This window comes from Pseudorasbora parva, chromosome 3 (assembly GCF_024679245.1).
Source record: "Pseudorasbora parva isolate DD20220531a chromosome 3, ASM2467924v1, whole genome shotgun sequence".
NCBI classification, from domain to species: Eukaryota; Metazoa; Chordata; class Actinopteri; order Cypriniformes; family Gobionidae; genus Pseudorasbora; species Pseudorasbora parva.
Genome location: NC_090174.1, coordinates 37,756,536 through 37,766,593, shown reverse-complemented (window position 1 = coordinate 37,766,593; position 10,058 = coordinate 37,756,536). Strand labels below are relative to the sequence as shown.

Genomic DNA, 10,058 nt, shown 5'->3' with positions numbered 1-10,058 from the left:
GCTCTCTCACATTATATTGTTCTCTAACTGAACTGATTTTATGAAAATGAATGCGGTAGGCAAATGATCCAGTAGTCCAGTAGTGGTGACTTTGGGAGTGGCCTCGTATGGAGGTGAAGCAACTGCATCCTAGGAGTTGTTGTCTTTCATCCCCATGAGACAAAAATATATTTTCTGTCTTTTCTCAGTCTAGAAGGCACCAAATTAAAAAAATATTTTCACATTTCTACTACATTAATGACCCAGTTTAAATACAAAGCTTAATGGTAAATCACTGAAGTAACCCTTTTAAAATTTGATACTAGCTGGCAATCCTCCTGCTGTGAATCTTGTCTTCGAGATTCAGACTTGATGTATATTGAGTCAATTTAGGGATTTTAAGGTTTTAGATCTTAGGGATCTTTTTTTTTACCTTTGTATTTTCTGTTTTCTGCTCCACTATCGTAATACTTTCTCCCTGACATTTAGCTGCCTTCCCCTTCAAGCAATAGCAGTGACATAAATGAAAATGATCCACATGATTTGATCAGCAGCTGATTGGACAGATGCACAGACCCAAGTCACATATATCCAATCAACTGCCTTTTTTATGTTTCTTGTGGGCCAATAAGGGTAGTTTTTTTTGTTCATGCTGAAGTAAATAAAAAAATACACACGTGGGGCCCCTGGGCTGCAGCCTATGCAAGCCTGTGCATTAATCCCTTGCCTGGATGTGGTAAAAATAGCTATGGGTAACAGCAGTTAATTGCCGAGTGCAACCATTGTGGATGGTCTGATGAACCCTTGTTCTAGTGCTTTGTGCATGTATTCCTCCCTGGCCTTCTGCTCTGGGATGGACAGAGGGTAGATGCGGCCCTTGGGTAAGGTGGCTCCAAGAGGGAGGTCAATCACGCAGTCCCATGGTCAATGAGGTGGTAGTTTGGTGGTCAACCACTTACTGAAGACATCCTGGAATGCCCGGTAAGCAGGAGAGACGGTCACATTGATCTGGGTGTCAGGTATTTCCACTGACATAGACTGCACTGGAAGCTGTTGGTATACTGAAGAGGATTTGGGTTTGATCTTGACGGGATGATGGATACAGTGTTGGGAACAATTCTCACCCCGTTGAAGGATTTCTCTGGAGGACCAGTGCATGTGGGGTTGGTGCAGGTTTAACCAAGGGCATCCCAGGATGATGTCGGTGGTTGACTCCTCCAGCACCATGAACGTGATGGTTTCCTCATGCAGATGACCAACACGCAGGGTTAGTGTGGGGGAGAAATGGTAGACATGACCTCGGCCCAGCGGTTTTCCCTGTTTGGTAGCATTGGCAATGGGAATTCAGTTTCTGGAGGGTTTGTTGACTGATGAAGTTCCCAGCTGACCCGGAGTTGCTGAAACAGATGAGTGAGAATTATTAACATACACCAGGGTCTAAGTAAGATGAACAGTATGAGGAGGTAATTGGATGGTACTCACCGCTGGACGGGAAGGTCGCACCGAGCAGGGGGAAATCCCATGTCCATCTTCCCACAATACAAGCACAATTGCTGGTTGATCTGGCGTTGGTGTTCAGGGGCGGTGAAATGGTATGTGTCAATCTGCATGGGTTCATTTACATTTACATTTACATTTAATCATTTAGCAGACGCTTTTATCCAAAGCGACATACAGAAAAGGGGAGAGCAATAGAAGCAATGAAACAAACAAGGCCAACAACCTGCAAGAGCTGTAAGAAATCTCAGTTAATTAAGCATAGTACACAAATTTTTTTTTTTTTTTTTGGACAAACAAACAAAATTCAAAAGGATAGTTAAGTGCTATTTTTTATTGTTCAGGTGTAATTGGAAAATATGTGTCTTAAGATGTTTTTTAAAAATGGCTACAAACTCAGCAGCACAAATTGAGATCAGCAGTTCATTCCACCAGGTAGGAATGGTCCAGGAAAATGTCTGTGAGAGTGATTTCATGCCTCTTTGGGATGGAACCACGAGGCGTCACTCACTCGCAGAACGCAAGCTTCTGGAGGGTGTGTAAGTCTGAGCAAGTTTAGGTATATTGGTGCAGAGCCAGTGGTTGCTTTTTTGTAGGCGAGAACCAGTGCCTTGAATTTGATGCGAGCAGCCATTGGCAACCAGTGCAGTCTGATGAAGAGAGGCGTGACATGCATTCTCTTCGACTCATTAAAGACCACTAACGCCACTGCATTCTGGATTAGCTGCAATGGTTTGAAAGTGCATGCTGGAAGGCCAGCTAGAAGAGCATTACAATAGTCCAGTCTGGAGAGAACAAGAGCTTGAACCAGGAGTTGTGCAGCCTGCTCTGATGGGAAGGGTCTAATCTTTCTAATGTTGTATAAAGCAAATCTGTAGGGCCGGGCTGTTGCAGTAATGTGGTCAGTGAAGTTTAAATGATCATCAATCACATCTCCAAGGTTCCTGGCTGTCCTAGATGGAGTTATGGTTGATGAACCAAGCTGAATGGGGACATTTCGATTAAGTGCTGGGTTGGTTGAGACAACAAGTAATTCTGTCTTTGCAATATTGAGTTGAAGGTGATGCTCCTTCATCCAGTCAGAAATGTCTGTCAGACAGGCAGTGATACGAACACTGACTGTAGGATCATCTGTTTGAAATGAGATGCAGAGTTGAGTGTCATCAGCATAGCAGTAATAGAAGAATCCGTGTTTCTGAATGACAGAGCCTAATGATGACATGTAGATGGAGAAGAGGAGTGGTCCAAGCACTGAGCCCTGGGGAATCCCAGTAGCTAGATGATGAGACTTAGACACTTCACCTCTCCATGACACCCTGTAGGACCTACCAGAGAGGTAAGACCTGAACCACTGGAGAGCAGTTCCTGAGATACACATCTTCTTAAGTGTTGACAGGAGGATCTGGTGGTTAACTGTGTCAAAAGCAGCAGACAGATCCAGCAGGATGAGCACTGAAGATTTGGAAGCTGCTTTTGCCAGTCTCAGTGCCTCAGTTACCGCAAGCAAGGCAGTCTCAGTCGAGTGGCCGCTTTTGAAGCTGGATTGGTTGTCATCCAGGAGGTTGTTCTATTCAAGAAACATAGAGAGTTGATTGAACACAACTCGCTCAAATGTCTTTGCAATGAAAGGCAGAAGGGATACCGGTCTGTAGTTTTCCAAAAGTGTTGGATTCAGAGAGGGTTTCTTAAGCAGTGGGGTTACCCGAGCCTGCTTAAATGCTGTGGGAAAGGTTCCCGTGTGAAGAGAAGTGTTGACAATGTGAGTGAGTGCAGGAGTGATTGAAGAAGAAATGGCCTGAAGGAGGTGAGTGGGTATAGGATCAAGTGGACACACTGAAAAAATAAAACCCTTGGATCAACTTAAAAAAATTGAAGTAATCGATCACACGAAATATTTTACATTGACTCAAGTAAATAATTTAATTTAGTTTAATTTGAAAAGTTTAAATCCATGCAACCACTTTTTAAAGGTTGATCAAACTAATTATTTTAGATTGGAACAAACTAATTATTTTAAATTGGATCAAACTAACAAATCATTATTTTATGTTGGAATAAACTAATTATTTAAATTAAAACAAAGTAATATTTACAGGCCAAAGTAAATTAATTATTTTAGATTGGAACAAACTAATTATTTTAAATTGGATCAAACTAACAAATCATTATTTTATGTTGGAATAAACTAATTATTTAAATTAAAACAAAGTAATATTTACAGGCCAAAGTAAATTAATTATTTTAGATTGGAACAAACTAATTATTTTAAATTGGATCAAACTAACAAATCATTATTTTATGTTGGGATAAACTAATTATTTAAATTAAAACAAAGTAATATTTATAGGCCAAAGTAAATTAATTATTTTAGGTTGTCTCAAATTAAGATGTCATTATTTAAAATGTATAATCAAAACAAAAAAAAGCTTTTAAAACATTTTGATCAATGACTATCATAACACTTTCCTTTAGAACACATTTATATTTATTGTTCAATGAACATGTTCACATGTATGAAGAACAGTCTGCTTCACACAAAAATACAAATTTGTTACAAATAATCAAATCACCACTTGATGACATCACATTAGTAGTAATATTAAATTAGGAATGTTTGTCCTGACAACATAGTTCACCATAAAACATCCTAAAATACAATTAAAATATTAAGATACAAATGTATTTCATGTCCATAAATGTATATGATGATGAACAGTCTCTTTCAGCTGAACACCAGAGACAAATCCTGGAACTGCTCCTCAGACAGTGAACAGTGATCACTGCATCAGTTTCTGATACAGAGCTGTAAGCTCTACATTTAAAGGGTTAGTTTACCCAAAAATAAAAATTCTGTCATTAATCACTTATCCTCATGTGGTTCGACACTCGTGAGACCTCTGTTCATCTTCGGAACACAATTGAAGATATTTTAGTTGAAATCCGATGGCTCAGACAGGCCTTTAATGACACCAATGTCATTTCTCTCTCTTAAGACCCATAAAGAGTTCTGATTGGGCCAGCGCTTCCCGTGATGTGATTGGACAGCAGCTTAGCGCAATTTGCCCGGAAAGGTCCCGCCTCTTACCATAACGGGGAGATGCAAGCGCTGAATGCGCGCTCTTCTCCACAGCAACGAGACCACGCCCCCTATTTTGTGTGTTCTTGTGGGCGGAGGGTTAGTCAACAAACGGTTCTAGTAACGTCATTACAGCAGGAAGTGCAGGGGTGTAGTCCAAACCGGCTGTTCGCTGTAGGCTTTGAAAGGGAACTTCTGTTAAATAAAATATCTCGCTTGGCATTGAACTTTGAGCTTTATAATTTTACAGGTATTATTTATGCTCTAACAGCAACATTTCACACTAACTAAAGTTTGAAAGATAGAATTGCGAAGAACGGGACCTTTAATGACAGAATATTTGTTTTTGGCCGAACTAAACCTTTAAATATAACCTATTTGTATGCAATATAGCAAGCAGGTTCCGGACCTCTGATCCTTCAATGACAATTTTAATGTCTTTTGGTGGATGAAGAGGATCCTCTTTCCCAGTGATAAAGATCGCCATGGTTGTTTGCTCCAGTTCTTCAACCTCATTTTCCTGCATAAAAAAGAAAGAGGAAATAAGTACATTATAGTTTCAGAACTCTCCCATTTTCAGCTCTTACACACTCTAAACTGAACTTGAATAGGCGCGTGACGAGTGAGAGCAAAGCGAGGCTGGTAAGTAATTGGATGATCAGTGCCAACTGCACGTCACACTGGTCTCAGAGCTTTCACAGAGGAGTGAAGGGAGAATAAAAGGAGGAGCAACGACAGTGAAGGAAGAGAGAGGACCAGGCATGGATTTTACATAGCATAAAGGTGTTAAGTCATTTGCAAATGGATTCCTTTGGACACACTTATTTTGACAGTGTTCCAGGGAAGACAAGGAAAAAAAAGATGTCTGGGCATGGTCTAAGTGTTCACAGCTCAAAATTCAGCATCAAAGATTTCTCATAAATAGTGTTAAAATCTCATCTTGTGAGCTGAGTTTCTCATCACACCCCTATTTATTAAAAGTGGCTAGGAAAACCTAGACTATGACCATGTTAGTCTGTAGGTGTTATTTGTGTGAGCAAGTGAGAGAGATGCCCTTACCTGGTATTCTTTGAAAAGGTGCGCAAAAGGTTCGCCGAGGTAGATCAGAGATTTGAGGATGCATTCTCTTCTGATGGTGATGTCTGCAGTCTGAGTAAGAACAATAACTATGAATTAAAATTAAACAATTACAAAAACAAAAACAAAAAAAAACACTATTCAGCCATGGATCCCACTGATTATCAAATTCATAGATACCTCATCTAAAACCTGCAATGTCCTGGTGGACTCCACCCTTGCTCCTGATGACCTCCAACAGTTTGGTGGAGTGCTTGTCCAACTGCACCAAGAACTTGTAATCCAACTTGTCACCAAAGGAACTGTTGTAATTCGCATGAACTTAAATTGATCTTAAAAGTAGAGCATACAGAAATAAGTTTAGAAGATGGTGAACACAAAACAGAATCCCCAGCACAACCGTACTAAATTACAACAACAACAACTCATTAGTGAATCAACAGTTAGGTCTAAAAATGTGGAATGCCAGGGTATGGCAAATGCCATACGTAAACGAGTAGTCGTGTGCCCAGTCTATTCTCTGCTATATGCCGACCTAAAACATTCACTTTCTTAAAATCATCATCAAAGCAGTCCATATGTGACATCAGTTAGTTAATTCGAATCTCGAAGCATCGAAAATACATTTTGGTCCAAGTATCACAAAAACTATGACTTTCAATCTACGACGTGTTCCTCAAAAAAAGATTAAAATGGTTCATGAATCAGTGAATTAATCAATGATTCGGATCGCCAATGTCATGTGATTTCAGCAGTTCGGATCGCGTGTCGAACTCCCAAACTGCTGAAATCACGTGACATTGGCGATCCGAATCATTGATCAATTCACTGATTCACGAACCGTTTTAATCTTTTTTTAGGAACACGAAAGAGAAGACAATGCTGAATAAAGTCTTTTTGATATTTTTGGACCAAAATGTATTTTCGATGTTTTATTAGCTTTCTGGAAATGGACAGTAAAGTGGGCATTGACTGCATATGCTCTGGGACTAAAATATAAAATATCTTAAACTGTGTGTGAAGATGGAGGTCTTAAAAAGTAAGGAACGACATTAGGGTGAGGAGTTAATGACATTCATTTCATTTTTGGGTGAACTAACCCTTTAAGAGCTGGAATAGAGTGTGGCCCCTTTAAGAGCTGCGAGTTTCACTATTGAACTGCCGGTATTTTGTGTGTGTGTGTGGAACTGTGCCGCGATTCACGCAAACTGTGAGAAACACAGACTCGGGAGCACTCTTTTTCAGAAAAGTAACCTGCTTATTCGTTTTAGCCGATTGTAATGTATTTAGTTCAATACTGTAAGCAGTGATGGTGTTAATGATTTACCTCAGATATATGAGCAAGCTTCAGCGCGCTCGGACTGCAGAGAATGTGCTCAGCGAAAAAACACACTTTTCTTTTGAACTGGAGTCTAATAAAAGTTAAGCAGAAAATATTGTAGCTTATATAGGCTATAACTGCACTTGTTTCGAGAAATGTTATTGTTAACTCTTTCCCTTGACACGGTCAATGCCCCCACAAAATGAATTTAGATAGTTTGCATCATGGTTTGCATGCATTTAGGTTATTAACGTTACTCACCCGCCCAATGAGGGGCTAAAATAACCGAACGTTATAGTTTGAATGAAGATTACGAACATTTCGAGTGCTATCTTAAAAGTTAATTTACACGCTATCAAGCGTTAGCGCTGAAATTACGGCCAGACTCAAGTCCCGTCAGATATACTTGAGGTAAAAACGTTAACGGTAGACAAAGTTTCTCTTACCTTATCAATGTTCCTCGTAGTTCTGTCTCGGAGCCTGGCTGGATGGGTCTGACGTCCGTTGAAATGTAACGTTATCATCACGGCCACCGCTCAAGTTCGTGCTGTGTTCTTCTCAGACAGTTCTCAGACATTTTTTTTTTTTTTTGAACCACAGAGAGCGGGATCTGCAAGTCAACAATGCGCATGTGCAAATCCTGCTTAATCTAAAAAAAATGCTCTGATCAAATTAATAAATTCAGTTTAATGTCCCGCTGCCCATTTAGATTCTATCAATGTAAAAAAATGGATTGAACCATAAATCTAAGCTTAAATGTTTACTTGACATGAAAAAATTAAAAAAAATAAGCTATTTCAATGAGAAAATACACATTAAACGAACAACACTAAAGTTATACTTTTTTCAGTGCAGGTAGTAGGGTGATTGGAAAGGATGAGTTTAGAAATATCTGCCTCGGAGAGTGGAGAGAAGGACGGAAGCGTGTTCGTGTTAGTTGTTGAGATTTGCGTGTCAGTTTGGGGTGAAGAGAACTGGTTGCTGATGAGAGATGTTTTGTTTGTGAAAATGATGCAAAGTCAGCAGCTGTAAGAGTCGATGAATGAGGGGGAGGAGGAGGACAAAGAAGAGATGAGAATGTTTTAAAGAGTGTGCGAGAATCAGAGCAATTGTTGATTTTGTTGTGGTAGTATGTTGTTTTAGCAGTGGAGACATTTGTAGAGAAAGAAGAGAGAAGAGACTGATACAAGGTAAGGTCAGTATAGTTTTTAGATTTTGGCCATTTCCTCTCTGCCGCCCTGAGTCCAGAGCGATGTTCACGGAGAACATCAGACAGCCAGGGGGCAAAAACTGTCTAAGGAGGATGTTAGAGTGGAGCAAAGAGTGTCAGTAGCACTGTTAGTGTCCAGTGCTGAGAACTGAGAAGATGGAGGGACTGAAGATGAAACCATAGTGCATAGGCGAGAGGGAGAGAGTTTTGTAGATTATGCCGAAAGCTGATCTGTGTAGGTATGTGTTTTGTGTCAGGAGTCAGTATGAGGTCAGTATGAGGTTAAGAGTAATGAAAAAGTGGTCTGAGGTGTGTATTGGAATTACTAATGTGTTGTCCGTGGAGCAGTTGCGTGTGTAGACAAGGTGCTGGAGAGATTACAATCAAGCAGCTGTTAGCTTGATTATCTGCTATTTATAAAATGGCAGTCACAAGGTTGTGTTCATCTTGTTGGTCATATAGACCCCGCCTCCAGCCGCTGACACAAGTGGTTTTTACTTCTAGCCCAGCAACGTTTTGGTGCTACTTAATAACCACTTTTTTGGTGCTGGTGCTTTGGGTGTGGAAAGACAAAGAACCATTTGGAAACTAGGCTCTGGCTCTGGCTCCGGCTCCAAACCAGCACCAGCACTGCCATGGTGGAAAAGGGGTATATAACCAGGGTTAATTTAACACTGGTTCACTTATATTTGATATAATTATCATGCTTAAATTCAGAGTACAATGAGCAACTTTACAAAACAGGACAGCTAAAAGCCATGTTTCTGTGATATTAACCTTTTTTTTTTACTCAAAAGATATGGGTTTTTCCACATGTAGTTCCACATTTCCACACAGTAGTGTGACTTCGGTAAAATATAATTTTGTATTATGAAAATAAGCACTTGGGCTTTATATTTATGGAAATATATAAAAAATATACATCACGGACATGAGATGTACCCACAATTATAGAATGACACAGTTAACACCATCACATTGGTGCACAGCACTGGCACAGCCTATGAGACAAGCCTATGCGTTGAAGTGGTAGATGTTCAACTGAGTCTGTGCTTCCTTTATACAGCAAGGGTTAGAGTGAAGGCTGTCTCCCTCCACCCTTAAAGTCTATGTTGCTGCAATATCTGCTTATTACAACCCTATAGAAGGTAAGTCATTTAGGAAGCAAGTCGTCAGGTTCCTTATGGGGCAGAGAAGGTGAAATCCTCCTCAACCTCCCTCTATAACCTCTTGGGATCTTGCTCTGGTGCTATGAGTGCTTCAGAATTTGACCTCTGCAGTCGGCAGAGCTAGAGATTCTGTCTATAAAGACTTTGCAGCTGACTGCACTGGCCTCCTTGGGTTGATAAATCGTGCCTAAAGTTTGGGCCAGTTGACCCACATGGTACTGAGACCCTGGCCTGTGCCCACGGTTCTTATCATTCCCTTCCGGGACCAGGTAGTGAACCTGCAAGTGCTGCCCCTGGAGGAGGCAGATCCAGCCCTGGCTTTGCTCTGTCCTGTCCGCACTCTGCAACTGTACAAGGACACAAAGCTTAAGGACCTCAGATCAGCTCTTTTTCTGGTACGGAAGCCAGCAGAAAGTAAGGGCTGTTTCCAAGCAGAGGATGACCCACTGGATGGTGGATGTCATCACCTTGGCTTACCAAGCACAAGGTGAGCCCTGTCTACTCAGGGCGCGAGCACACACTACTGTGTCTACTCATTGCATCCTCCTGGTCACTGGCACATGGTGCCTTGCTATCAGATATCTGTAGAGCTGCAGGCTGGCCGACACCCAACATGTTTACTAGATTTTATAGCCTTCGTGTTGAGCCAGTTTCCTCCTGTGTTCTCACAGGACTGAACTATTGTGCTTATGTTGTGCTCTTGTGCTTATGAGTAAAACCTGTCGACTC

At 40.8% G+C, this 10,058-nt stretch overlaps 1 long non-coding RNA gene across 1 annotated transcript; it reads right to left on the bottom strand.

Moving 5' to 3' along the window:
* Nucleotides 1-4,916: 4,916 nt before the first annotated feature.
* On the bottom strand, nucleotides 4,917-5,843 carry LOC137071065 (uncharacterized). Its single transcript, XR_010904385.1, has 3 exons — nucleotides 5,810-5,843; nucleotides 5,612-5,701; nucleotides 4,917-5,072 (listed from the first exon to the last, which is right to left on the bottom strand). It is a non-coding gene; the product is annotated as an uncharacterized lncRNA (long non-coding RNA).
* Nucleotides 5,844-10,058: the final 4,215 nt, after the last annotated feature.